Source organism: Tetrao urogallus, assembly GCF_951394365.1.
Source record: "Tetrao urogallus genome assembly, chromosome: 10".
NCBI classification, from domain to species: domain Eukaryota; kingdom Metazoa; phylum Chordata; class Aves; order Galliformes; family Phasianidae; genus Tetrao; species Tetrao urogallus.
The window spans coordinates 13,022,075-13,049,724 of NC_136823.1; the positions used below are offsets into that span (position 1 = coordinate 13,022,075).

The following is a 27,650-nucleotide window of genomic DNA, read 5'->3' on the forward strand; positions in this document are numbered from 1 at the left end:
GTGAGTCAGCAATGCCATTGCTGAAAACACTGTTTTCACAGAAATCAAAATTCCCTGTTGTACAAATACAGCAGTCTCCATGGCTCTGCCTGGCATCATCCTTCTGCCTCAAGCTGGGACCCAAGTTTAGTTACTGGGGCTTGTATGGGGTTCTGCACTTCACAGAGGAAGGTGGGCTGACTAAAGAGACTGAACTGGGTTCTGCTCAACCTAAAGAATGTACCAGGAGGTGCATCAGGAGAAATCTGTGCTCTTTGTTGCTGATACAAGAAGCTTCAATTTAATTGTCAGATACGACAAAAAGCCAAACAGTAAGGTGTGGAAGATGAGCTGGGTAGTCTGAGAGGCCATGACAGCCTTTACTGTTGTGCCACTGTGGCCTGTTAGGCTTCATGGGAAGCACAGCCCTGCATCCCTTGTTACAGTCGGCGTTGCAGCCTTGCTGTGTGAGGAAGTCACTTGTCAGCAGCACTCGCTGAGGTGTGGGCCTGGGAGGCAAGGAGCCTCAGGCTTTTTTCCTGGGGATCCCAACTGGATTGTGAGGGTTCGTGTTTTCTGTATCTGCTCTTCAGTGCCTCTGCAGTTGTGTTGGCACTGCATTAGGCACTGTGTTATATTTATGGTCCTGACGGGATGGCCTGAGTCAAGGAAGTGGTCTGAGCTGGTTGTAATCATTAAGGAAAGCTATTTTTTGCTGAGGTTTTTTTTTGTTTGCTTTAATACAGCTTCCTGCTTGAAGCCACAGACAGCTGCACCAGTCCAACTGGGTTTTTTTTGTGCAGGGGTAGGAATGAACGGAATGAAAAGGCTTGGAGGATGCCTGAACTTTTACTTTTGCCAGAAAAAATATGCCTAACTGCAGTCCACGTGCTCCCATACCAATAGAAAATGTTCGAGCACAGTGTGGTAAGTTTTCAACTTGAGGTGTGCAACAGCAGCTGTATGTAGCATGCAGCTACATTCTGTCAAGTACCAAACACGTAATTTGTATTCTCTTGCTTATGTAAGCATTAAATTACATGCTGTTATAGTCTTGAAGATATTTAAAGCCATCTAAACTTTAATGGAAACAAGATTTCAATTATTCTTGTAATGATAAGGATGAAAGTTTTCTAGTTTATCTAGAAGCAACCCTGTTATTTAATGAACCTCAGTAATTAGAAACGCTCTAGTCTATAAATGCATTTCTAATGAATAATCTATAGGTTTAGCAGCCTCTGTCTTTTTTCCTTTTGTCCTTTCTAAAGTTCCCCATCAGCTACACGTTTCCTGCTGTGCACTCATTGAGCGTGCTGTAGACTTGCCATATGGTTGCCTTCCTCTAGCGATTAATAGGATTGTATGCAAAGGCCCCTGAATCTTTTGGGACTGTATATTTGCTTGTGGTCTTGTCAGAACATGCAGCATTTCGACATGCAGTTTCTCACATTTATGTCCGCTGAATAACTAGCTGCTCAAAAGACAGTTTAGTACATAACAGTGCAGGACTTGAACAGAGCATTTAGGCTTATATGACTTTAAAACTTTGTATTTTAGAATGGGTGTATCTTTTCAAGCTCCTTGGGTCATTTTTAGAGCTAGTTTTTATGGCTGGATGCATGTTTCATGGATGCATGAAATCAGTTTCTTGGCAAATATATTTACAAGGGCATTATTTATTGTCATTGTCCCCTGCATTATTTAAAAATGAGTACAACCACAAATAAGTAAACTTGAAGGAATAAACTAACACGGATAGTGAAGTGGTAAGGTAAAATGGAGAGGGAGGCTGCGGAAACAATAGTCTAAAATCTCCAAATAAAAAAAGGATTAAATGGCAGTGTATTGATGTTGCTAAGCAGTTGCACCTTTACCCCATTTACACGAGCACTGGAGCACTGAAGAATTTGAAGAGTGTTTTAGATAATTTCTGCACAAGGTTTTCTTTGGAGGTAAAAGACTTTAGGCACCTTTCTAGAACAAATTTTGTTGGAATTACTTTTCTTTGTGCTAGTGGAGCCTACTTGTGTGACATTTGAGAGTGGCTATGCATGATTTCCCCTTTCTTATACCTCTCATTATGTGGCACAGGAGAGGCAGTTCTGCACTGAAGATCCACAGCTTTCAGGAGCCTGAGCTGCTGTGTTGGAGCATCTGCTGCAGTGTCTGAGCCACTGCAGTGTGTTTCACTGAGGTTGTTCTGTTTGTAGGGATGTCTAGGAAATGACTGACATGTGAATCAGACCTTACTTCAGTAAGAGAAATGCATTCCTGTGCCTGTCGAATATGAAGTGCTCTTGAGGAGGGTGGAATTTCAATGGTGAAAATGTGCCTCAAGTGCTTTAGTAGAACTGGAAGAATCTGGGTGGGTTTTGGGCAGCTCTGTACAAAATGCTCCCATAGTGTAGACTTAGGGAAGGTGGGATGTGTCCCCTTCTGTTTGTTGTATGGCATCTAGTGAAAAAGGAATATTTTTCTGCACATCACTGAGATTAAGGATTATTGATGAGGAATATTTTTTTGGGAGGAGATTGGTTCTGCTGAAAGAAGTTGGGTAGGGGGGAGATGTATTGCCTCCTGTGCAGTAAAAATTTTAGCAGCATTAGGGAAGAAGTGGGTTAATAAAGCTGACACTTTAAGGAAGTTGGCAGGTATTTTAGTGCACCAGTATTATGGTGACTTAAGGGCTTGCTTACCTGCTGGGGGACACAGGAGATCGTTCAGACCTCATTTTCCTTCAGTATATCAGGAAAGGGAAAGCAGAGAGGATGATGATAACTAATCCTCTTGATGCTGGAGATGATGATTTTACACAACCTGTTAAATTGCTCTGGGTTTGCCTGGAAACTGGCTTAGGGCAAGGGATTACAGAGTTTGTGACAAATATCAGATGCACAGTTGCAATGGACTGCCACTGGGTCCTTGCTTTAGCTTCTTCTATAAGGTCAGATCAGCAGATGTTTGCTTTATCTGCCTGCCTTTATGATTCCAGTATCTTGGGGAAAACTTCTTCAGATACCTCTGGCAGCTCCCTAAAAGGGCAATGCCTTTTCTTTTTCTTAACCTCTCCCCACGTTCTTCTCTTTCACTCTAATAGGGAAATATAACAATGCCACTCTCAGCTATGTCCTGTGAACATCAGATAGATTTGAACAGATAGGGGAAAAAAAGTATGCTAGGTTGGTGCCTGTCTACACACTTGTTAAATCTTCATTTAAAAAACAAAACAAAACTTGGCCGATGTTTTTTAATACAGATTAAGTGCCATCACTTGCTGCTGTCGGAGATGCTTATTTGGACTGACTGTTAATGAGTGGGTAGCATCAGCTAACTCTAAAAGACTGTTGCATCCCTTCAATTTCAGGGCTCTGGAAACGCTTTGCCTTTTTAGCTCTCCTGATAAGGAAAGAAATTAATTTATTGTAGAGTTACTTGAACAAATTTGGAGCAATTGATCAGCTCGTGTCCCTTTCCCATTAGGTTAAGTGTCTTTAGGTAAAATGAACAGTGACTGTTCCTGAACTGGAAGTTAACTGGAATGCTGCAGTTCTCCAAGAAAGGCTGATATGCTTATAAATGTCTGGTACAAGAATATCAAACAGCAAATGAGCAAATAGGAGCTGTACTAAGCAATTTGGGACTTGGCTATTTGGCATGTGAGTAAGTGGGGAGGTATCAGCCCCCCTTCTATAGTGGCTAATTACATTTCCCACATGACATTTCTCTCTCCTTGACACATCCCATCATTCGCATCACTGATGATTGTCACCAGCCCCGCCGGCGTCTCCTGTGCTTGTTTGAAAGATGAAGCCATTTGTTTAGGGGGAAAAAAAAAAAAAAACAGTGGCTTTTTTCTGCTGTCCTAATTTTCTCTCCAACTTAGTTGAGATACTTGGTGAGATTTTTATTCTGATAAACACACTTGTTCTCCAGATAAGCTTCTCCCAGATGTCTCAGCCCTATTAGGTACCTTGGTTTCCATGTGTTTGTTACCTGCAAGAGAAGAGCATTTGACATGCTATTTTCTTAACTAGAGAAACAGATTTATATTCCATACTTAATAGAGCTGTTCTATGTATTGAGTTTGAGCTGGTGAAGCTTTTTTTTAAATAGGCATTCTCTACATGTCTTAAGTGTCCAAACAGAAATACTCTGTGTACATAATGTATTAAAAAATGACACTAGCTTCTTGTCTTCTGGAGGACAACAAGGCTTTTATCATTTTAAAGGCCTCTCAAGGAATGGAAACAATACAGTTGTCCTGGTTTATTTATGTTGATGCTGTTGTACCAGTATCCCATTTAAATGGCTTTATTCTAGAATAAGAATTCACGTGGGAGGTAACAGTTGTCCCAGGATAACCAGGAGCTGCTCCAACTTAAACAAGCACAGCGCAGCTTCCTGAGAAGATGCTGACCTCTGTGTGGTGCAGGACAGCCCTTCTGCCCCTTGTCCTCAGCACAGTGTCTTGCAGGGGATGAGTCTGGCACTGCAACTTACAGGAGCATGCTGTATACTTTCCCTGCCTTCGGCACAATTGCAGCGTGCCCAGAAACTGAGCGAGCCCAAAGTCTGACTTTATTTTTATTAATGAAAATAGTCACCCCCATAGTGTTGCCAAACTATGTTGAAAAGTTGTTTCATCTTTACTTAGGCACTGCTGTGCCAGCAGATGTCCAGTTTCTGCCTCTGATCGCTTTTTAAGCTTTTCCACAATATCTGCCTCCCACCTTGTTAAATATTCCAGGAGGTTTGAAGCTTCACGGTGTTCTTACCTTGCAGCTCAGAACTGAAATTTGGCCAAGCATCAGAAAATTAGATTTAGATCTGGGAAAAAGCTAATAGCAGGAATCCCTGCGCTTATGACAGTGGATTTGGTCTTTGTGTATGCACTGGAAAAAGGGATGGGAAATGATGCAGAATTACTTAGGCTAGGGGCCATGGAAGGAATACCAGGGAGGGCTGCAGGGGGGTGGGTTCAGCGTGGGGCACTCAGCAGAGGAGGAATAATCAGACCTATGGTGAACCTGGCTGACTTCCGAATTAGTAGCAGCCTCTTGGGGATAGCAGATGTGGAGTTGAGGTGAGCTTCTCAGTGCAACATGGTGGTGAATGCTTGATGGCAGTTATTGATTTGAGTCTGAGTGTGGTACATGTATTTCAGAGATGGTGTGTTGGGCTGTCAGAGAAGAGCAGTTTCTGCTCTCTCCCTGACAAGTAGATTCAGTCATAAGACCAGCAGTTGCAAGGCATTAATGGATCTTACTGCCTGGGGCATTAAGGCAGTGCTCTTGTAGGGGGTCTGTTTGTGTAGGGAAGAACTCTTCTGAGGTTAAAAAGGCAAAACAAAGCACAGTTTAAAAACTATTCAAGTCTTTGTCCTTTGCCTAAGGCACTGCTGGGCACTGTAAAGGATGATAAGGGAACATGATATACGTAAGATGTGTGTATATATACAAGAAGGATAGCAGAGGGGAGTTTGAAAAAGCTGATACTCTTGCAAGCTGGTAACTATGTGATCCCAGCTCCTGGGTAGGTAAACTGATAGCTCGTGGGATCCCAGCATATTACTGAAGAACATAATCCTGAAAAAGCCTGTCAACTTTCTCTTCTACTGGAGCATGAGATACAGGAGGTGCAGGCTATCCATCTTAATATTTTTTAATTCTTAGTTAAACAGGGATGTTCCAGGAGTGCTCTTAGTCTGTCTGACCTTGGACTCGGGATCCCAGAGGATCTGTGTAGCTACTCAAAACTGTGTTGGACCTACATGGTGGTTGATGATACATCAGGGTAGCATGCTTCTAATACGTTCTAAAAATGAGTTACAGTTAACCTGGAGCTTTGCAGGCAGATATGAGGAGAGCAGCATTGCCCTTGGCTGTAGTGTATTGATGGTCTCAGGATACGAGGTTTAGTTAATAAACTCTGATGCTGCCCTCCCCCATTTACTCAACTGCATCTTATGCAACATCCTCCAAGATCTTTGAAAATTGGTAGATGCAGAGGGGCTGAAGGTATGAAAGGAACCCCCAGCTGCACTTAGAGTCTATGGCATTTCACATAATAAGAAGTCATAGCAATGAAATACTGTTCAGCTGCAGTGCAATAAGCTTTAACAGAAGTGTAACAGTGGTTTGGGGAATTCCACTCTTATTGGTATAAATCTGTAGATTTCTGCAGGATTATTCTGATTCACAATTGTGTGGTTCAGAAGAGCTGTGGTCCCCTATTTTTTTCAGAGCTCTGCTCATCAGAGCACTTAAGATGAAATCGCACCCTTGTTGGAGTCAATGGCAAAGCTTCCACTTTGATGGTGTCAGATTTCATCCATTGCAAATTGCTGAATGTTATAGAATTCTGTCAGATGTAATCAAAATATAAATGCAAATTGGTATCATTTTGTAATGTAGCAAATACAGGGGGAGTATTTTGCTAGTAGTGGTGTGAAAGACACATCTGTGCGTATTTTTAATGCACCTATGAAGTGATGAACAGATTTAGATGCTATGTCATTATGATCACAGTGGAGATACATTGCACTGTCATTGAATGATTACCTCTGCTTATTCCTTGTTCTTTCATAGCAAGAAATCTAGGGGTTATGATGGACAAGGTGGAAAAATAATCTATTTATGCTGTGGGTTCAGGTGCTGGTGATGAGCCCTCCACTGCATGGATGCCAGGTGCATAGCTGAGTGGTGAGGGGCAGTAGTTATGTTCTTGCAGAAACCAAGGAAGGGAGAAGTACCTACAGATCACCAGAGAGTCACGGTGATGGCAAGATTACCATGCTGGCTGCTGCAGCACCCTGTGTAGATCTATTCAAATCAACATTATATCGGATAGTGTTTTTGAGGTTCCTTCTTACGATACAGGAAAGACTTCCCAGCAGGCTTTTAAAACCCACTTTGGTATTTCACAATGCTTTATAGGAAGAAAAGTTGCCTTGAGGTAGTGAGAATGATGGTAATATGAGTTAGGTTATATCCTTGGTACAATCGAGCAATTCTGTGGTTAATGTGTTCTCAGACCTCTATGGTAATCCTGAGTTTAAAAAATAGAACTTCTATTTTAAAGCAGCCTTTAAAATAAAACTGAGGGGGAAGTACCTCTTCCAAAATAGCTGAGTCAGCCTGGGAACTTCTGTTATCTGATGTGACTCATTGTATGGATTGCAGCTTGTGAGTCAGAACTGTGGTGGAGTATTGGGGGATGAGGAGGAAAGTGTACTGATTTATCTTCCATGCAACAGTTTTAGCCTGAGAGTTCTTCCTTCTCCTTGCCTGCTCATGTAGTAGTACATAGCAGTGGATGAAAAATGTGAATAAGTTAGCTGGCAAAGTTGGAGACAAGTTTGACAGTGATGAGATAGCTTTAGAAGTGGCTGCGCAGAGCTGCGTAACTGTCGAGTGCCATAAGAAAATGGGATCAGCATCTTTCCTTAGTGTGCATGAGCTGGGCTTCTGAGGAGTGACACAGGTTGCCCTGGGCAAAATGCCTCTGAGTGTTGAGGAAACCTTGATTTAACAGCTCTCTGTGAGGCTCCAGAGTCTCTTCATCCTTTCTGTCCCCAAGTACTGTGGCAGTGCGGAAAAATCACCACTTACTGCAGCCCTGGACCCGTATGCAAAGTAAATATTTTTGGTAGCATAGTGGGTCTCCTTCCCTGTGGTTTTGAATTAAAATTTCTCTGTGGTTGTCTACTGTGGTCAAAGGAGAAGAGTCTGTGAGGTTTTCATGCTGATACCTGTTATAGTGTGCCGTGAGATTCCTTCTGCTCTGCCTGACAGTGAGTGGAGCTTTGCCTTCCTTTGTGGTGGAGCTTGGATGCTAACCTGGAGATGGGAGCGTGTCTTTCTTCTGTAATGTAAATCGTAAGTGCTGCTGTGGGGATTTTAATAGCTGACTGCTTTGATGTCAGCATATTAAGCTGCAGGATGTCCCAATGGTTTGTGAATTAACCTAATGATAAAATTTAAAAACACTTCATAGGAGTATACCTATACCAGCAGGACAGACAATGGGGAGGAAGAGGAAGGCAGTGTTTTCTTGTCTGGGCTTCTAATAAAACCTATGTAATTGAATGTATCTTAATGTGAACATTTCATGAGAGCAGATGAGCAGAATGGCAATCGGAGCGAGGCACTTCAAGCTTAAAACCAGGAACAAGGGCAGTAAACATACCTGGTGTTAGGTAGCCAGATAGCAGAAAGTTTAAGACTTAATAAAAATGAGCGATGTTCTTTCTTCGGGAGCTCAAAAAGGAACTGCCTTGATTCCTGTAGCATTGTATCATGTCCTTTCTTTGTCCTTAATCAGCTGCAGCAGAGGCTTGGAGTTCAATACATATTGACGTAGAGCATATGCTGAAGTCTGAACTACTTGGGTTTCAAAACTTCAGTTGTCAGGAGCAGCATACAAATTTAGGCTAAGATATCTGTTCCTTTAAGGTTGCTTCTGCAGTGTAGTCACACTTTTAATTCTTCCACGTTAAACGTTGGGCTGTTTAATAATCCATGCATCCATACTCTCTGAGCAGCTTGTTGGAAGAGCAAGCATATAACTTATTACAGACCTCTGATCGCCTTTAGAAAGGCACTGCCTGTGTCCATTAATCTCAGTAACATTATATACACATAATATATTGATAAAATGTTAATGACCTAACTTAATGCCAATAAAACCAGGAAATGAGGGTGTAGGAGTTCAAAGAGTAGCAGTCTTTAGCCTTCAGTCTTACTGGTCTTGTTTGCTTGCTGACTTTTTTATTTCTACTCCCCCTACACATTGCAGCAGTCTGTAAGCAAAAGCGCACATTGTGCCCAGATTCTGAACCAGCTATTCACAGATCAGAGACTGAGAAATGTCCTCAGACTGGCCAGTGCACAAATGTTTTGCTATTCTGATCTCCCTGGCCAATTTGTGCTGCTGGTTGGGCACCTTCTGTGCACATCACTTGTTGCACCAGTGCTTCAGCCAGCAGCCACTGCCTGCCCTGCCCTTTGGTGGTGATTGAGTTGTCTCAGAGCATGCCAGTCACTTATTCCTTGATTTAAAAAGCAGCTGGTAGCTTAACACGTTTTCCACTGGGAGTAAGAGCACACGGAGCTGCATAGTCTCTTTTGGAGCCTCTTAGAATACATACATATACTTACCATCAGTAAAAACAACAGCAAGCACCTTCAAATTGCTGCTGAGCCAAATGTTGCTGCTGCTGGTCCCTATGTAGCTCTGTAAACCTGATGGATTTTTGATTTTGGATTTTTTGAACCCAGAAAAATGCAGTGTGGTGAGGTATGCTGGCTTGCAAGTATTTCAATTAAAACTTAAATCTGAACTCTGCAACTCATCAAATGGATGGAGGAGAAATAGAGCAACAAAAATCAATATAAAAATAGTTCATGTTAATGACATTTAACAGTCCTGCCCTGCGGTGCGTTCTCACTTGGGGAGGAGGCAAGTGCATTGGCTATTGAAATTTTACATAAAGTGTGAAATGAAGAATGTATGCTGGAGGGCATCAATATAAATCTCATAATATACTTTAAATTTTTTAGCTCCTAATTAAACCAAACGAAGCTTACATGGTGATCCTCATGGGATTTTCTTGAGAAGAGGAAAAATGAACTGAGTCTGAATTCTGTTCATAGAAAATTCTGTATATTGAAGGTTAATTCTAATAGATCAAAATGCAGAGATCTTGTGGCTGGGAAGTTATTTTTTGCGCTCACCCAATTAAATGTTAGTAGCTGGATAATAGAATAATTGTAGTTAGTCAATTGCTACTAAGTCATAATAGCTTGAGTACAATGAAGGCTGCAGGCAGTGAAATGCCGGTGGTAAAATAATAAAACCATTATTTCAATAATAATCTCAAGTTAATTAGAATAAGGCAGTACAGAACATTTTTAATACTGGACGAAAACAATTAGCATAGCACTTAGTAACAACGATATCCTTATTATCTGAAAGACAAAATAGGATTAATACAGCAGTAAAGCATTGAAACTGTGTGTCAACAAACACCGAGGAAAGATAACTTTGTCAGCAGCTCCCAGCAAAAATGGTGGAAACCTCCACAGAAAGGAAAGCTTGCTTGTAGCAGATGTGCAGCTGAGTTTTTCTTGATGTGAATGTGGTGTTTTCCCTGTGCCAAATGTTTATTTGTGGATTCATTCCTCAGAAATATCTTAAGTGTGTTCTGATTATTCTTCCCCCCCCCCACCTTGTTTTTTTTCCTGGCAGGATTGAGACATGATATATCCCCCACATGTCCATCTTAGTACAAAACAACTTAAAGCTTGAGGGATTATTTAAACTCTGGTCTGACTTCCTGCAGGCACAGACCTGAGGATGCTGCCAGTTGCTCCCATGTTATTAGGCTGACTTTTGAAGTCAGGTATCCACTGTAGATGTGTCAAATTTCAGGACTGCTTTACAGCAGGCAGCGTTCTGACCCCATCTCTTCTTAATGATAGGGTGAATAACTGCAGTATATTTTGTCCCAGTTGCCCTGATAGAGATCTGGAAGGCTGAGAATATATTTAGCATTCATTCAAACCTATTGCTACAGCAAGCTTTCCTTGGGGATGTGTGAGCATGTTCTTCTTGCTTGCAGAGAATCGTCAAGAGCAAAATGCTGATTTCTTTTTTACAGATCTTTATAGCTGCTTTCAAGCTCCTCTACTGAATGTTACGGCCTTCTCACTTTGGTGCTTTTGTCCCTTGTGGGCTCTTGGGTAGCTGTTCTGTTTTCAGGTTGTGAGGTGGAACAGGTAATCTTCTCTGCTACTGGCACTGTTACTTGGAAGGAAAATGAGATTCTCCAGGAGGGAAAACAAAGATGAGCTGTGATTTTTATTTTTTTATTGTTAATTGAAGTCCTTTAGGCTTCATTTTCTCCGTTTTTTGTGTGCGTTTTGTTTCAGACTAACTTGAGAGCAGGAGGCTGGTTGGTGCCTTCTCATCCTCCTGCTGAAATGTTAGGAAGGATGCAGGTTGCATACTTCCTTGTGTCCAAGACCTACCCTAAGACCTAGTTTTCTGCTTTTCTGTTGAAACCTACATGCTGCTTTCTTATTCTTGAGGAGCCCAGGAAGAGGATTTCTTGTTTGTATTGCTCAACCTTGCACTTGCCAAAAGCAATGCTGAAGAGGTCCTACAGAGATGCAGGGGTGGAAGCACACATGGCTTCCCTGCTGAGACATCCAAGTGCAGATCAACCCCACTCATTTCCAAATGTTGTAACAGAGCCATCTGATGTTAGAGGCTGACAGGTCAAGAGCTGAATATGAAATGGTGACTTAAATGGGAGAAGCCTTGAAGCTTTACAGTGTAGAGAGGGAATGGGGGAAAGCAGGGGGAAGCTGACAACGTGAAGATTTTGTACCTTGGAAGTTGTTACTCATCACAGTATAAATCGGTGTCTGTCACTTAGCTATGGTTCTGAAAACCAGCTCTTCTTCGAGAGTCTTGTTTTTTTCTCTATCAGTGTGCATACAGTATGTATTTCCCTGCAAAGCATGCTTGCATTCTGGCAGATTTGCTCCTGGATGTTGGTGGAAAAAAAGGCAGCGGTTTTGGAGAAAGTTGGCTGTTCAGAGAAATACCAAGCATTCCTGCACAGCTACCAATATCTGGATTATAATATCTGCCACATTGCAATAATATTTTGCAATTTAAGCCCCAAGACATAAATTCAGGAACTGCAGCGTAGTCAATAAACTAAAAAATTGCTTGGTGTGGATAATTACGGCACTGATCTTACATTATATTTTAACCTACGTGAGACCCTGCTGACTTGACAGTGTTAGTTATTTCCGTTTCTTGTAATGCATGTTACGTTGCCTTGGTCTAGAATACTGGCCAAGAAAATGGGCTGTGGATCAGTTCCACTATTTCTATTCCTACTTTACGGTACTGTTATTTCCTAACCACTAACTGTTTTGAATTCTGAAAAAAATCTAGGAAATGCGCTGTAGGTGGAAATGCTCTAAAAACCATGAATTTAGTTTATGAGAATGGGATCTTAACATTTTATTCCTTTTTTTTATTATCGTTTATGATTTTGCTGTGAGTTGTGCATTCCTCTTGGGTTCCATGACTGGGAATAATGGCTGGCATTTGTTTGGGGAGTGTGGGATAGCAGAGAAGGTTAGGAAACTTCTCCATTCTGTCATGACGGTTTTCTCTTTCATCTAGATAAAATAAGAATCCTAATGAGATGTGTCCTATGATTAATTTGTAGTATTTTACCTTCTGTTAATTATAACGTACTGTCTGGGGAGTCAGTAAGAGGGCAAAGTCTCGCATACAATCAAGCATTAGGAAGAATCAAAATACATAAGCTAATTCCCACAAACCCATCTTGAAGAGAGACATCTCCCTGAGGCCCTTTACACGATGGGAAAGCTCTTATTTTCAGCAGCATCCTAATGTCTGTGTGTTACTTGAGATTTTCATGATGCTGTCAGCCGCTGCAGACATATGGCTCCAATTGATTTGTCCTGACAATAACAGTTACCAGCACTCATTTCTCCACACTCAGAATGAGGCACATCTGTTATAAATTTGTTGACCGTCAAGGCCCAGTAAAGACCTATCTGAAAAACCCATTTCTTCTTTTTGCTCTCCCCCACCCCCTGGGTTCTAAAGCCTGGTTGTGGCCTGCTGTCCAAGATGTGGCTGTTTAGAGGTCACCCACATGGTCAGGTGTATTGATTTATTTCATTTTATTCTTAACAAGAATACATTGTGACCAAATATTTCCTGAGCTTACTTTCACATTTTTATTCTGGGAATTCTTCTCAATTGTCAGCTGGGGAGCTGTATTGTTAATTATTTTCTAATTTTTTTTTCCTCTTAAAGGCCATCCTTCAGTTCCTTAGTCCTTAGATTTTAGTGTGTGTACTTCTACCTCTGAGTGACTAACACAGATTTGCTTCACGTCTGGGCTAGGAGATTCCCCTGGAAGCTGTTGTGGAAGAAAAGGGGCTTTGTCGTTTCTTGCAATAGATCAAATACCTTGAAATGCTAATAAGAAAGTGTTACTCAAGCACATGCAGCATGAGGTTTTGACTCTTCCACCGAAACTCCTTTGTTTCTTGTACTAACTTCTGTTTCCTCTGTGGCTGAATTGCTGGGTGCACCTTCTGAGCTGGTGCCACCTGAACTTCTGGATCACTGTGTCCAACTATGGGAGCACAACTCAAATGGAATGCTCCACTGGCTTTCAGATCCGATCCTGCCTTTTAATCCTGATTTGGCTGATAACCTGGAGATGATACTGAGCAATGACTTCTTTGCATCTGTTTTTCCAATGCTAACCACCTGTGCAAAGAGCTATGGTATCTTGCATAGACCTGTAGAATGTTAGAGCAGTTTTATTTTGTTGTGGTAGAAAACCTGTGTGGCTTGCTGGGAGCATTGGAGTGACATTCTGCTGTATGAGAAGTGTGAGTTGAGTGGAATACAGCAGTGAGCAATCTCTTCAGAAGGATGGTTGGGTTTTGGAGTGCTGCTTGGACTGCTTCATGTTCTTCTCAATGCTGGCTGAGCACCTGAGTCACACAGATCCTGTGGCCTTCTGCCAGTCTGTAAGACTCAAGGTGCTCCCATCGCTTTTATCCATCACAGTAAGTGAATTCCAATATCCGATGGGTACAGGAGGCTTCCTTCCCTCTGCTGGCTCTGCATCCCAGGAGAGCCTTCAAGATGGAAGAGGCATCAGGAGGGGCAAGCAAGGTAGTCTGCTTCTCATTGGGCTGGCTTGATTCATTTGAGGATGACTTTTTTGTTCCCTTGCCCTGCACTTGGTCTGGCATATACAGATGGCTGTAATAATAAGAACCTTATTAATATGGACCCTATTTCTATCCTATTTCTCTGCTTTAGCAGGAGTAACTCGAGAGTTTTGCCTTTAGCCTTGGCTTTCTAGCATTGCTGATGCTTACTGAGGTATAGTTTTGCATTTTCTTTGAGTTTATGTGAAAGCATTAAAACTTCCTTTGCTGCTTCTCATTCAGTGGTGTAGCTAGGATAAGCTAGGATTCATATTGCTGCGAAGGAAATAGTAATTTAAAAAGAAAATCCTTTCCATCTACTTTAAAATGAGGGCAGGCATCTCTGCTCCTCCTGTGATAACCTTTCTTTTGTTTTTAATACATTGTATTATAACATCATAAATAGAAATGTAATCTTATTAAAAGACATGCAGCAAGTGCTACTTTATTAGAAACTTTTAAAAAAGAATAATTTACCAAGTTGAAATTATTAACATAGCTGTCTGGAAACCGTAGGATTTTATGATCATTTTTTAAAAAGGAAATTAAAGTAGATATATTTTGAAGTCTAATTTCTGATAGCACCAAGCTTTTACTAGCATATCCTGGCACCGCTATGCGTTTTTAGATTTTGTTAAAAGCTATTTAATTTAACATTTATTCAGATGCTTAAAAAATGCATCTCTCTCTCTCCACATCCCCCCCCTTTTTTTTTTTATATGTAGGAAGCAAATTACCATGAGTCTTAATTTGACCATTCCTTAGGTTTTATATAGTGCAAGTAAACTTGCATCAGCACAGGGCCCTTATTTATGAATGACACAGTGCAGCACCTTCTCACTACAGCTCTGGAAGTGCATGAATGTAGTGCATAGTGAGAAATCTCAGCTGCATTGGCTCTCAGTGGCAGTTAAGAAAATGGAGCTTTTTCAAGAATTCCTTTCCTCCCAACTTGATGTATTGTCATACAGTGAGCTGAGAAGCGCCTTGTTTCCTTTCCCTACCCATACAGAAAATAACCAATAGTTATTGATTTCTTGTTGCTTAGTGTGCTGCAGTAAATTTACACTTAAGATTTGCAAATGAAGTGTCCCTAAATTAAATTGGGGCTTGGTTCATTTGCACTTAACACAACTCTGCTGCAGTGGAGTGGCTGAAAATTGCAAAGGTGGCCTCCTGCTCTGTCTTTTGTGTTATTGGTGTTATCTAAATTTTGGAGAAGTTGATTACTGACAGGTAATCATTACCACCAGTTCTGTGAAGAGTGCTTGGTGACAGCGTGGCTGTCCCTGGCCCTGTGTGCAGTATGTTTTGTCATGGGCTGCCCTGCTGGGCTTGGGATGGAGGAAACCTCCAGAATTCCCGTTCCTCTGGGGGGGGGGGTGAGCTGCTGGCGTTTCTGAAGACTTCAGACCAGATGACCTGTGGGGCCTTGCTGCTGTTTCTCCAGCTTTCTGTCAGTGTTTTACTTTAGCCAGTGGTGTTGTATGCGGGGATTTCTGTAGGTCTTGAGTGTTTTGGACTTGCTAAATCCTGGTAGATCCCTGTATCCATAAATCCTAGTGGTTCTTCATATCCATCTTGAAAGGATAATGGCTGTAGCTGGAAGCTTAGCTGCTGGCAGTTCCTTGGTATTGCTGAAGATGTGTGTAAGCTATCTTCTTGTCTCTTATTTGTATCTTCTAGTTTCTTTCAGAGCAGTGCAGTAATGAGGGATATACTCTGTGGGGGCGAAGATGGTCTTTGTGTGCACCTTTGTATGTACCCGCTGCGTTGGCTAAAATGGCTAAAATCAGCTGCCACATGGCTTTGCCTTGTTTCAGTATTGCTCTTTGTTTTCCTGCTGACTTAAACCTAATCATGTACGGCAAATAATATTTTGCTAATCGTTGCTAACTTATTTTGTATCTATTTAAAGTGCTGTGGTCAAACCGGGTTTGGTTGTCAGTTGGCAAGTAGCTTGAGTAAGTAGATGCTTCTTTGTCATGCATCAGATTGTTCATCAGAGAAAACTACAGTGTCCAGAGTTGTCATTCCCCACCCCCTCCCCCCCTGAAATTTTGATGCGTGTTTTTTGAAGTAGTCATGAAAGGATTTAAATCCAAAGCTGAAAAGCCTGACTGGAACTGATTGCTTTGAGGAGCTTGTTTACAAAATAAGATTCTAGGGTTAAAAAAGACGGATGAATACTTGAGGTTTTTCTTATGGCACAGTCTGATTTCTCTAGCAAAGAGTGTTGTGTTATATGCAGAATGTCAAAAAGAATAACAATAAAAGCGTATTTAATGGTGAGCAATCTTTTTTTTTTTTTTTTTTTTTTTTTTTCTCTCCAGGGAAAACTCACTTTTGATAGTCTGTGCAGTATTGGTGGCAGTTCTGTGTAGTGGTAAGATGCAGCTTTGCAGATCCCTGTAATAAATAGGACCGATGCTGTCCTTGTTCGATGCAGAACAAGCACTGATGTGCTGTCAATGTTTAATGCATTGGTTATTTAATAAGTCACTTCCTTATTGCAATGTATTTTTAAAATGTTTACAGTAAGACTGAATACCTGTTGTGATATTAATATCTGCTTTTTGTGGACAAATTGGGACATAGAACATTGCCAGAAAGAAATCTTTCAAGCGCTGTATAAAAGGATGAATTTGTTTTTAACGTCGGTACCAGATATATAAGAACAGATATTGTTACAGTTCACAATGAAAGCATAAAAGAAGCACAAAATACGGAAATAGCAGCTGTGAAGCACGTGCATTTTGGAGTTAACTCACCTGGAGGGAGCTACTTTCTTGAGTAGTTAAGCTTCCTGTTGGTAGAGCCTCCATTCTGAGGCTGAGTCAAGTGGAGACTAAGCACAGCATTGTGTTGTAATTTAAATGGCCAACCCAACCTGCCTGGGAAGTGAGAAACCTGCAGCAGTCAACGAATTTGCTTTGCAGCTTGGCTGAAGTCATTGTGAGAGTTCTTAAAATCCTTAAAAATAATGATGTTTGTCAGGCTGTGAACTTCTCACTGAAGTGGTGTTCCATGGGCACAGTGCTTTTGTTGTGCATTTTAATAATTTAAATGCTTGTAATTACTATAGGATTAGTGACACTGGAAGCTAGGGAATGCTGCAGAGTTGGCTTGTGTAGGAAGGCAGTGAGCTTCTGTGCCTTGGCCTTCCTGGGAAGAGCTCTGTAAGGGGTGCTGAGAGTGCTGCTCTCCAGCTTTCTCCAGCCCTTGCTGGAGCTGCTTTCTGAGTTGGCTTGGCAGGTGGGACCTGCTGGAAGTGGCTGGGGATGCTGCTTGCCTCTGCTGGTGACACTTGTGCTGTGGTTTCTGCTGACCACTCAAGCAAAGCACGTGGTGGAGCCAAACCTTGTGCAAACTGAGCATCTTCCCTCAAAGCTGTCTCTTTGTTCAGAGGTGATGTACGAGTTCCTACTGTGCCCACCCCAAGGTGAAAGCATCCCTTTGTTCATTACCAGTCTCTTCACCTCCTCTTTCACTCTTGTGGCCGTGAGAGCACTTCTTGCCTGAAGATCAACAGTTCTGAGTGCTCTGAAATCTCTTAAGAGACTTGTTATGAAAATTCTTGGATGAGACAAGAAAGTGGGGAGTGGGACATAAGAAGGTACAAGCCCTAAACCAAGGCAAGGCCAGGTGGGGCTGAGCAACCTTGGCTGGGCTGTCCATGCCACCAGCACTGGAGCTCAGGGTTGGTATTGAAGCTGCTGTGATTCATTTCCTATCCTCCCTGACCACTGCATTTAGATTTTGGTTGGGAAAAAAAAAAGCAGCTTTCTATTTCTTTTTTTTTTTTTTTTTTTTTTTTGAGTAATGGGCCTCAAACAGCATGTGGCACTGCAGTGACAGTCTTGCCAAAGACTGTCTAAATCTGAGTTATTGCTTCCAGTATCTCTGTGCATGTGCCCCAGGATAGCAATTGCCTTTTTCTGCAGTGGTATTGCAGCATGAACTTTCATCTAATTCATTATCCACCCTAATGCTCAAGTCTCTCTGCATTACTGCTTTCTAAACAGCAGTCTCTCACTTCATTCCTGCACTGATTACTATTTCTCCCCAACTGCATTGCCTTACATCTATCTTCTGTAGAATGTCTCACTTGCATCAGCCCATTTCACTGAGCTTGCCAGGCAGTTGAATATTTTTGAGGCATTTTTTTGCTTGCTTACCTCTCTTTTGATTTAGCATCACTTACATTTACTGAGCATGGCATTTGCGTTGTCCTCCAGCTGGTTATATTGGTGCTGCATAGGGAAGAAGTGACCGCTTGTCTTTTCAGGCTGTGCTGCGTGCTGTCTCTGTATGATTATAAAGTGTGCATCATTGCTAGCAATTCTTACCTATTTGCTTCATCTGAGCACAGTTACTGCTTTTCTGGTCTTGCTGCCAAGGCCTTAGCAGTCCTGCTCTCAGTAGTTTGGGACTTTGTGTTGAAATCATTACTGCATTCTCTGGGGACAAATGACCAAGGAACAGAGAATTAGTTTTGCACACAAAACACCACCAGACCTTCCTGCTGGGAGACGTCCAGGAAACTTCTTGTCTGGGTGAAACACAAACGGTGAACTGCCACGTAAATATGGATGTTCGAGTCGCTTCGCAGATCAGCTCTGTAGCATTTGTTGAGTCTTTTCACTTTGAACAAAGCAGCTCCCTTGGCAGGAAATGAGGAAGTTCTCAAAATGGCAGGTCCTGTTTTTGGGGCATATATCCCTGATTAGGAGCTCGCTCAGTCAGCACAAAAGTCTCCATTTATCTCAGTTTCCACTTCAGATTTGTACTTCGAGAAATAAATGTGGATAAAACCCTTTGCTATGAAATCTGTATCTGATGCAAGTTGTCAGCGTGAAAAGATTTATTTTAAAAAAAATAAATCATCCAACAGCCCTATTTTGTCGATCATAAGCCAAATTAAATACATTTTTACACAAATAAACATGGATGGTTGTTTGCTTGGCTTGACTCAGTTTAAGTTTGATCCTAAAATAATTTCTGTGGATCTGGCTGGAATTGCTGTCACATGCTGGAGGCACTAAATCTGGCTACCTGAGTGCTGCAGATCTGTTTCAGTGCAGAGTGATACAAATCTAAAATTATTTCTGCTCAATTCAGGGGAACATGCTTGTTTCTGCTCTTCCATCTTTCCTGCAGGAGATTGCACAGCCCTGGGTGGTAAGACCTGACTGCAAACTGAGAGGGAGATATCTCACAGTGGGACTTGAGCATTTCTCCTTTCTTTTCTTAAATAGTTCTTTATTGAGCTTTCCACCTTCTGCATTAATTTGAGAGCTGAACCAAATAACCAGGAAGAGATTGATGTGGCCTCACGTTATTTCATACGGTCAATAAATTGTTAAATGGGCCAAAGGACACGGGTTAAAAAAATCATTTTTTATAAAGAATGAGGGATTTTTATTAGCTGACAGAGCCCCCGTCTCTGAAGACTTTATAATGGGGCAGGTTTGATCTTGAGCCATGCAGTGGGAGCAGCTCTGTTGGCTTCATAAGTGCTTTGCCTTTCCCAGCATGAATGAGACGAGTTGTGCCCCGTGTTGTGTGCTGAGCGAGCACTGAGCTCGCTGCTCCCACTGTACTGGAGGCGGAGGGGTTGGTGGGCAGCCTTGGGAAGGGGGCTGCTGGCAGTGCCCATGCTGTGATCTCGACCAGGACAAATCTGGCACCCCCTTATGCAAGGACACAGTCTGACCTAGCGGGCTTTTAATATCCTGTGTACCTGGTAGGATTGCCCTTATTTAAATGCTAGGAGGTATAGGGGCAGAGGATGCCATTTGAAGTGTTCTGGGGTTACAGTGGTAATCTTGTATCAGTGGTCAGGAGAGTAGTGAAAGCAGAGATGATTAAATGTATGCTTGTCTGCACTGTAACACCTTTGTGGGTTTTATGGGATGATGAGGAAATGGAAATGCAGGCTACCTGTGGGGAAGCATGAGTGTGCCTGGTGAGTCGGCAGCCCCACTGCACAGCCCGGGGCTACATCACCATGCCTGTGCTTATTTTGGATATTTTGATTGTCAAGGTGGTACTTGGTGTATGACTTCTAGAGATATGTTTTCAAAACAGAAGGTTGCACTAAGGCAAATGCCAGCAGTGGATACAAGCAAATTGCGTTTCCTGAGCTGAGAGGTGAAACTGGTGATATTGTATGAGTTTGTGTGTTTCTGGGAGCATTACTGGCTTTAGTGATGAGAGAATTGGTGTCATTCTGCATTAAACAAGGAAGTGAAGCTACAAAATGCTCCATTAAGGTCACATTTATTTGCTGTTCAGAGGTTGTTCTTCTAATGTTGTGCGTGCTGCAGCCCCTAATTATGGGAGAATGAGCGAGACAGGTGCTTCCTGCCATGCTTTCTGTTGTAAAACCCTCAAGGTTTATGTGCTTGCAGTAGAGGAAGAAGTGAAACAACACCCCCCCCCTCTCCTCCGCCTTTTAACCATTGTTAATTGAGCCTACAAACAGGTCACCATTATATATGTAAGGCTCATGTTTCCCAGATAAATTGTGCTGAAAGTAATGAGACCCAGCTGGCCCGTTCTCAGTGTGCCTGTGCTGGTGAACTCGTGTCCCTTCTGCACAAGGGCATGGAGCTGGCCCTGGGCTCCAGCTCGCTTCAATCTTGCCTTTGGGGAAGCAGCGTGGAGTCACTGGAGCTGACTTTGTGAAGAACAGTTATTTTGCCCTCATACCTTAGGGCTTGTTGTCCTACTTCAGTCTGACCCTGATGTTCTAGGTGTAGGAGCATGGAGTCTGTCCTCTCCCTGCTATCTGCTGGGATTCAGTCAGAGAGCACCAGCTTTCCTGTACAGGTCAGCCTTGCTTGTGAGCCTGTGCTGTGAAGTTTTATCTCTGTTTGCCTAATGCATTGTTATGAATAAAATTCATAAATGACAAGGCAATGAATGAGGATGAGGATTCTTCCTTTTAAGAAATGCAGGTAATGATGGTTAACAGAAATCAGAGGAAGTGTACGGGATGCGTGGGCCAAGAGTTTTCTAGGTTAAAGTTGTCAGGTGATCCCAATTACTTTTGTCTGACTACCCAAATCAGAAGTGTTTAAAAGGAGTCCAGTTTGCAGTGTCCATTAGTCATCTTAAGGTATCTCAGATGCATAAAATATCTGTCTTAGAGAGAAATGGAATGTATTTCAACATGCAAGAAAGCGTCAAGGGACAGTTCAGTAGGACAGAGACTTTGGATTTCATACAGTTGTGGTTCCCAGTGATGTGGGATGACTGGTTCCAAATTCAGGGTCTCAGCTGCCAGCACCACGTGCTGCTTGCAGTGTGCCCTGAGCAGCCCCCCATCCCAGAGCTGCCTCAGTTAGTCAGGCTGTGTTTTCTGCTCATCAGTTCTGTGTCTTCTCTGGAGAAGAGGTAGCAAACTGTTTATTCCGATGCATTGCTCGCATATTGGTAAACGTGAGCTCGTACTGCATTCTGAGAATTTTTTGACTGAGAATACTTTGCAAAACCGATGGCAGAAACTGCCATGGTGCACCATCCTTCTGCAAGCGGTGATGTTGCAGCTGGTTTAACTTCTGTGTTTTGGTCTTGAGATGGGACTGTTGGCACTGCTGGTTGCCTGTCTGACTTTGCCGCCTCCTAGCAGAAGCACTGCAGTGATGCCAGTTGCCATCAGTGGTCCCAGTTCACCCGCCATGTCATGTCTTACACAGCTGATGCCATGAAAATCCCAACCCAAGCCCTTTCTAATCTGTGGGCAGCATCTGTCTCTTGCTGGCCTCCCAAGCTTCTTTTTCTGAGCCCTCTTATTGGGGCACTGGTGATGCAACTTGAAGTTGCCTGGCTGCCTTGCTAATGAGCTTTGCTGTAAAGCTGAGAAAGGACTGTGAGATCTGGCCATGACTGGAGACACTTGGATTTGCTGTTCCCTGGGAGGTGCTGGCTCTGTGAGCATCGCTGGTGTGATGTGTGACCTTGTTCTGTTTTGGCTCAGATGTCTCAAGCAGGACACTTTTCTGTCACCCTTAAACTCCATCCCTTGCAGCATAAGGCTGCACTGAAGATCTGTTTTCTCTTAGTTATCTACATCACTTATAATGCTTTGGGACTGACACTGCGTTGTTACATTGAAGTAATACAAAATACATTACACCACTCACTGGCTACTGAGGTTTAATGCACCTAGTGACTGCTGTATTTGTGTTTGGGATGAGGGCTTTTAATTTCAGTAGTTAATTCAGTCCCTGCAATTTGACAGTGTGTTCCCTGCACCGTTTTTAATCTTTACGTTGTTGGCTGGTTCCTGTAAAGGCTGGATTTACGTTCTTGCTTTGTGTTGTTCCCACATGTATTGGTGCATGAACAACAGAATGAGTGGTGTGAGAAGTCCCACGTTGCTTTTGAGAATAGGCCTGTAGCTTGTGCTCACATAGGAGTTAAGGGTGGCTGTCATCTGGGAAAGGCATATACACTGCTTGGCACATGCAGCGTTAGGATGTCTGTTGTTTCACTTAGACATGAGAAACTCGTGGTTGTAGCTCCCGTATTTCATTAATGGAAAGCTGTTTGTGAAGATTGTGTGTGCATTCATGGGAGAATGAACCGTATCTTTTATCTGATAATCAGAAGAAATCTCTGCATCAGAATCAAAGGAAGAAGTCTCATTCAGAACAAAATTTGATGCTGTCTGACCACCATATGCTGTTTTAACTTCCATCTTTTTGGCAAGATGTAATCACCCTAAAATGTGGGAAACCAGGCCGGAAGAGTCTTTTAAAAGTAAGACGCTATCAAAACGGATTAGTGCCTGAATTATGTACAGATTAATTCTCTGTAAAGAGTGGTAAAATATGAGGCAAATAGCCTAGTTGTGTTTAGCAAGTTTTGCACTAAGCCCAGGCAAGTGAATCTGACTGTTATTTTATTTTATTAAAAAAAAAAAAAAAGTTTCCTATTATAGATGTATTTCCTATAAATTATTTTTCCCTCATCTTTTCCCCTTCTGGCTCTCTTCACAACAATAATTTAAAGAAACTGCCCAGTAGCCTTAGCCATTGTCAGCAGTGCACGTGTTAATGTGTGGCATTGCAGCACCTTCACCTTACCTGCCTCTCTTTATCACACTGCTGTTAAGAGCACCTTTACTGCTGTGCATTTTGCCTTTTTTTTTCCTCCCCCCGTGAGGTTTGCCTGAAGCTTTATGTCTGCAGATGGCCAAGCGTCTTGGCTCACTGATCTCTTAAACTCCATATCAGAGATGATATAAAAGCCCTTAAGGTAATGTTCCTGTGCTTCCATCCCTTTTAAAACACATCGTTGTGCTGTCTTCAAGAAAAAAGAAAACCAACGAAACAACAAAACAACAACAACAACAACAACAACAAAAATGCTGTTTTCTTGTTTTTTTGAACAAGCTTCTTTCATAAGAATCAAGTTGATAAGGAACTAATTGCTGGCATTCCTTACTATTTAGTGCTTTTTGCCTAAATGCCACCAAGACTTTTCCTTCCCATCTTAAGAGTTTTCAGGCGTTAACAGCTCTCCAGATTCCAAGTCTCCTTCTCCAAAGACATCCCAGTTTTCCAGCAGTAGGACCGGGTTGAAGCACATCACTCCAATCGTCCCCATCATGGACGTGGGCTATGGCAGACTCGGCTGCAGGGCAGCCCACAGCCAGAGTGTGAGCTGGGCTGTGCGTGTGCCATTGACTCTGCACTGCTGTAATCAGAGCAGCTGAAAACAAATCTGGGTGCAACCCTTTTCTTCAGAGAAGGCTTAAATGAATCTGAGTCTGGCACACTCTCTTGTTAAACTACTGTCGTAACTAATGATTTTGCCATTCAGAAATGAAGTATTGATCTTAAAAAGAGTTTTTCTTACACAGCCCATGGCTTGATACCTTTTAAACACTAATGCCCAGGGTATAATCTCTGTGAATAGCATAATAGCTTTATATTTAAGGTAGATTGGGGATAAAATTTTGTGTGTTCATGTGAACTATGAATACCGGTAAGGTATTCAAGCAGGAATTACCTAATCGTGCCTTTGAGGGCACTTATCAAATAATTTTTATTGGAAACTTAATATATTGAGACAGTGCGAATGGGAAGCTGATCAGAATGCTAAGGAATGTCCCAGCATCGCATTGCTTTGCTGTCTGCAGATATGCAGTAGGGCTTGATTAATTTAGCACATCATCTAAAATCATGTAGTGTTGAGTACCGATAAAAATTATATGAAACTGTGTGCAAGAGATTTCTCCATGCTAGCTGTGAAGGACCCCCTGTTCCCTGCAGAAGTCACTGCGATGGCACCTGCGCAGCCCCACCGACTGCAGGTGTCACACTCCATGGGCACTGGTGCTGCACCAGCAGCCAGAGGACTTGCTTGGGATTTAATTTCACACTTGTGTATCTGAGCATCAGATTGATCCATCTTGTTTTTTTTTAACTGTATATTTGCAAGTCTCAGACCATACATTATGGCATTCCCTGCTCCTCTGCCCACAGCACTGGCACGTTGTATCACATCAAACCTTGCAGGGTAAGGTCTCCTGCTCTCCTTTTTCCTCCTGTCTCCTGCTGTGTATTTCTCTCCCCTCCCCATCCATCTAGTTTAGATGCTCCATTTTGAGTCTTCCAGCAGCATGTTCCTCCCCTCCTATTGTCCCGATTTCCACTTCCCCCACTTTTGCAGGGTTCCCAGAAGATCAGAGACTCCTTGTGTTTGCTCCGTGCTGGACCAGCCCATCTAATTGCTGGCTGTTCTCCAGTCTCCAGTTCTGTGGGAGTGGAGCAGGAAATCACTTGGCTGCTCTGTTCCTGAGCTGTTAACTGTCTCCCAGCTGAGAAAGTCTCATGGAAACCCGCAGTGAGGAGCATTAATAACTTAACTCTTAAATACTTTTTCTAGTACTTGTTCTCATATTATACAAGCAAAAGATATCGGTCGAGTTTGTCAATTATTTCCACATATAACTTCTGAAAAGGTAGAATTGGAATGATGCACAAAAATGAATGCATGTACTCTAATGACTGGAGTAAAACCTTTAGCTGGATGTTTTCTCCAGTGAAAGAGGAAGATTCAGCAGTGCTTGGATGCCTGTTACCTTTTCACTGGTGTCATTGGGTTGCCTTGATCAAAAGGTCCATTCCTAGTGCCCCCCGAAACCTGGAAAAAGTAAAATGTCTGACATGTAAAGAAGCATTTTTTTAATAATTTGATTGTGATGCTTCTCTTCCAAACTTTTGGCTGTTTAAGGTAGAAATGAAGGGCAAGTTGGGGTTCAGGCAAATGTATTTTCAGTTTTTCCACAACAGGTGAATCTGAAAATCTCCTGCATGCTCTGTTGTATACCTCACACCTCCCACTCCCTGACCCCAGCTGATAGCAAGCAACAAAAGCTCCTCAAGATTGAGCCTGTCTTTTCCTGATAGCCTTATCAGCGTGAGATATTGCCAACAATAGCTGCTTGTTCCTGCAGTGTTTTCTCCTTGCCTACGTCGCCCTGTGCAGGGTACATGGCCATACTGCAGGCAGGCTGAGGAGCTGGGAGGAGAATATTGCATTTTCTATGTCAAAGACACCATTACCTTCTCAATTCACTGCATGGCCACGGTCTTGACCTGTCATCCTTTTCCTAGAGTTTCTGCAGTTATCCAGTCGACCTCTATCTTCTCTACATGGCTAATGGCTGCTGAATTACTGCACGTCTATTAGGAGACTGTTGTCATTACCATTGGGCTGCCTACCATCATTGCAGGGCTTTATTTAGATCAGTGTGATCCATTTTGTTTCATGTTCAGTCCTGCAGAAGATGTTTAGCAACACAACCAGCAAGTTCTCATCTACAGTTCTCTTGACAAGTGCTTGAGCTGTCCTTTTGCTTTGTGCTTTGGTATAATTAAACCTGTGTATAACATGACCCTTCGCTATTTATGAGTGTAGATAAATGTACAAATCTATTGTATACATACAGAAAACTGAAAATGCATATATTTACTAGAATACCAGGTTTTTAATTGTGTAAATATAATGCTGACTAAAGCAAATGTTCAATTTCACATTGAAGTAAGGCATTCATAAAAGCCTGGATTTGCATAATTTAATTTTCTGCACAGAAAATACTGCAGATCAACAGTATGATTCATAACTTGTTCCATGGTTGACGTATGGCTCTTTGACAGTGCAAGCCAGGATTACAAAGGGCTTCACAGTTTTGGATGCTTTGCACTGACTCAAAGCCTTTCTCCTTTCAACACATACAGATGATTTGAATGAGTTCCTTTCTTTTGATGGTAAAGCACACAGCAGGGCTCACTGAGACAGAGCCACAGGAGCAGCTTCCTCCTTGGAGGTGGCAGGGTGATATCGTCCTCCTACCTGCAGGAATCATAGCTTTTGCGGGGGGGGGAATGGGGGATGAACCCACAATTATGTGCTCCCTCTGCGTAGAGGATGCTCAGGAAAGAGTTGCTTCTCTCTTTTAGTAGTAAAGAGGGACTTAAGATATTTTTCCCAAGATACAAGATTTTTCTCTTCTTGAGTAATGGGGCTAGTTTTTCCTGATAGCCTTTCCAGCCACTCTCCCGGGTTAGTTCTGTGTTCCATTCCTTAGCTGTTCATGGTCTGTGGTGTTTGATTGTCTGTTCGTTTTGCCAAAACAGTTTGGGTCTCTGTATCTCTCATCTGTTCCTTCCAGTTGATGCAAATGTCTGTTGCCTCCCAACCAGGTAGGCATACTGGGGTAAATCAGAAGAGAAAATAAGGTATGTGGTGTAGAGCTGCCTACAAACCCTCATAGTGCATGTTCCAGTGTTTCTAGTTCAGCCTGGAGTGAATTAGCATTTGGAAAGTTGCCAAGAAATTTGGAAAACTCATTCAAATCAGAGGCTCATAATAAATGGCACAATTAGTGCCTTTGTTCGCACAAGGGAAGAAATTGATGAGAGCAGACCTGCAGTGCCTTTCCTGGGATTGCATGGCTTTTCTTACCGTTTCAGCATTCCAAAACCTGCAGCAATGCACGACCCTTGCTGAAGATTGCAGGTTGTCTATGTAGTACCTGTTGGCTGCAGTTTGTTCTCTGCTGCTGTGGCACCAAAGGGTGTGCTAACCAGAAGCATCTGCAAAGTTCTGGAGATCTCAGGGCTTGACATTTGGTAAAGATCTGCTACCAGCTGTAGTTGGCCTGGGAGCAGACAGGAATCTGAAGCTCAGTGACTGTATGTGGGTAGAGATGCTTTGGGCAGTTTTCCAAAGTTTTACTTTCAATAATTCAACTAGTTACTGATCAAATAAATGATCAGTTGGACTTAAATTGCCATTGAGTCATGTAGCGTGTACCTGTTCTTCACATTTTGCATATGGGTTTATTTGGTGGTGTGTTTATTAGAGCATGGCAAGTTCCAGCTGTGATGTTGGAGAAAGATTGAATTTATCGTAGATTTGTTATTGACATTTGTGTAGTCATGCACCTCCCATTGGGTTCCGTGAGATATACAGAAATACTGAATAAAATTTGCATGCAAACCCTCCTTACCACCCACCCTTTCCCCCCTCCCAAAAAACAACAACAACAAAAAAGCACTTCCTTGTGAAAGTTAGGTATTTCTTCACAAGAAAAATTATTGGGTTTCAGTGTAGGATGTGTTCTTTATGTTTTGGTTGCTAAATTTAATTCCTTCTAGCTTGTGAAGTTTTACAAGGATTCCTTCTTTGCTGGCCTCTCCCTTTTATGTCAGAAGGCGTTGGTGTTGTGTGCTGGATATTCATCTGACACACGCAGCGTTGCTCTGGCTGGAAGGCAGCACTGTGTGTCTGCTTTGCTTGGATGAATCCTGTGAGGCGATGTTTCTGGAGCCCTGCTCGTGTTCAGGCTGTTACCCCGTGTGCTGT

General features: G+C 42.4%; 1 protein-coding gene across 1 annotated transcript in view; it reads left to right on the top strand.

Moving 5' to 3' along the window:
• Window positions 1-27,650, top strand: part of PTPRG (protein tyrosine phosphatase receptor type G) — a gene marked incomplete at both ends in the record, with an annotated part of 373,823 nt that overhangs the window by 57,620 nt on the left and 288,553 nt on the right. The gene's annotated exons all lie outside the window — the stretch shown is intronic.